The following is a 2457-nucleotide window of genomic DNA, read 5'->3' as shown; positions in this document are numbered from 1 at the left end:
GTAGGGCGTCACCGTTGTCAATGGCTACTTCCCATCCTCTCAGTGAAAAAGGTCCTCTACAGTTTCCCGAATGGCTAATCAGCTGTTGGTTCTCGATCGTGTAGGAATAGGATTTACTATCCTTTTGCGTCTGTCACCACGCCCTACAGTCGCGAGTTTGAAAATCGTCACAATCATCCCATCCCAGATCCTACTCAGAATACCACAGATAATGTTTAGACTTTCCGGATCTCAAGAATGCTGCCAATGGATTCTAGCTTATACCACGAAGACTCTGATATCACAGAATGAAAGGCTCTGTTGTCAGGAGAGGCAACCATGCGTCGTGGACCAGGAATCCAAGAGATACACACTCTAGCTTTCGCAGGTAGAACAGAAATGTTTGTCAGCCTCTGAATCAGATTTTTGCTTAGGTCCCTCAATTTCAGCCAGAAAATACCTGAAATCATAGAAAAACACACAAACTCATAGTAAAGTCTAGAAATGTGAATTTTGCTTAAAGACTAATAAAAATATACCAAAAACTAACTAAATCATACTAAAAACTATGTAAAATCAATGCCAAAAAGCGTATAAATTATTCGCTCATCACAACACCAAACTTAAATTGTTGCTTGTCCCCAAGCAACTGAAAATCAAATAGGATAAAAAGAAGAGAATATACAATGAATCTCACAATATCAATGAAACTTAGTCCCAATTAGATGAGCGGGGCTTGTAGCTTTTTGCCTCTAAACAGTTTTAGCATCTCACTTTATCCTCTGAAGTTCAGAATGATTGGCATCTATAGGAACTCAGAATTTTAGATAGTGTTATTGATTCTCCTAGTTAAGTATGTTGATTCTTGAACACAACTACTTTATGAGTCTTGGCCGGGGGCCTAAGCACTTTGTTTTCCAGTATTACCACCGGATACATAAATGCCACAGACACATAACTCGGCGAACCTTTTTCAGATTGTGACTCAGCTTTGCTAAAGTCCCCAGTTAGAGGTGTCCAGAGTTCTTAAGCACACTCTTTTTGCTTTGGATCACGACTTTAACTACTCAGTCTCAAGCTTTTCACTTGGACCTTCATGACACAAGCACATGGTTAGGGACAACTTGATTTAGCCGCTTAGGCCTGGATTTTATTTCCTTGGGCCCTCCTATCTATTAATGCTCAAAGCCTTGGATTATTTTTACCCTTACCTTTTGGTTTTAAGGGCTATTGGCTTTTTCTGCTTGCTTTTTCTTTTTCTTTCTTTCTCTTTTTTTTCGCTACTTTTTTTTCACTACTTTTTCTTGCTTCAAGAATCAATTTCATGATTTTTCAGATTGCCAACAACATTTCTCTTTGTTCATCATTCTTTCAAGAGCCAACAATTTTAACATTCATAAACTTCACTATAAAAAATATGCACTGTTCAAGCATTCATTCAGAAAACAAAAAATATTGCCACCACATCAAAATAATTAAACTAATTTCAGGATAAAATTTGAAATCCAAGTACTTCTTGTTCTTTTGTAATTAAACACATTTTTCATTTAAGAGAGGTGAAAGATTCATGGAATTATTCATAGCTTTAAGACATAGATACTAGACACTAATGATTATGTAATGAAGACACAAACATAGACAAACATGAAGCATAAAAACCTAAAACAGAAAAATAAATAGACAAGGAGATTAAGAAATAAGTCCACCTTAGTGAGGGTGGCGTCTTCCTCTTGAAGAACCAATGGAACGCCTAAGCTCCTCTATGTCTCTTCCTTGCCTTTGTTGCTCCTCCCTCATAGCTCTTTGATCTTCTCTAATCTCATGGAGAATGATGAAGTGCTCTTGGTGCTCCACCCTTTTCTTAGTGATGGGCTTGTCCTCTTCAATGAGGATGTCTCCTTCTATGTCAATCCCAGCTAATTTGCATAGATGACAAATAAGATAAGGAAAGGCTAACCTTGCCAAAGTGGAAGACTTGTCAGCCACCTTGTAGAGTGGTGGACGAAATTGTGATCCTCAAAGTTGGTCTCTTTGTACTTGTATGAAATCAAAAATACCCCAAAGAGATCATGGTATGGTAAATTGGGAACTTAATAATCCCTGGTGTGATCATAACTCTGTTCAACTTAACCAGCAAGTGTACTGGGTCATCCAAGTAATACCTTACGTGAGTAAGGGTCGATCCCACAGAGATTGTTGGTATGAAGCAAGCTATGGTCACTTTGTAAATCTCAGTTAGGCAGATTAAATGGTTTATGATAAGTTCGAAAATAAATAATAAACAGAAAATAAAATAGTAAATAGTTACTTATATAATTCCATGGTGGGAATTTCAGATAGGCATATGGATATGCTGTGCTCCTCTTGAATCTCTACTTTCTTATTACATTCATCCAATCCTTCTTACTCCTTTCCATGGCAAGCTGTATGTAGGGCATCACCGTTGTCAATGGCTACATCCCATCCTCTCAGTGAAAA

The sequence above is a fragment of the Arachis duranensis genome, chromosome 3, assembly GCF_000817695.3.
Source record: "Arachis duranensis cultivar V14167 chromosome 3, aradu.V14167.gnm2.J7QH, whole genome shotgun sequence".
NCBI classification, from domain to species: Eukaryota; Viridiplantae; Streptophyta; class Magnoliopsida; order Fabales; family Fabaceae; genus Arachis; species Arachis duranensis.
Note: the sequence above shows the minus strand (reverse complement) of the source record.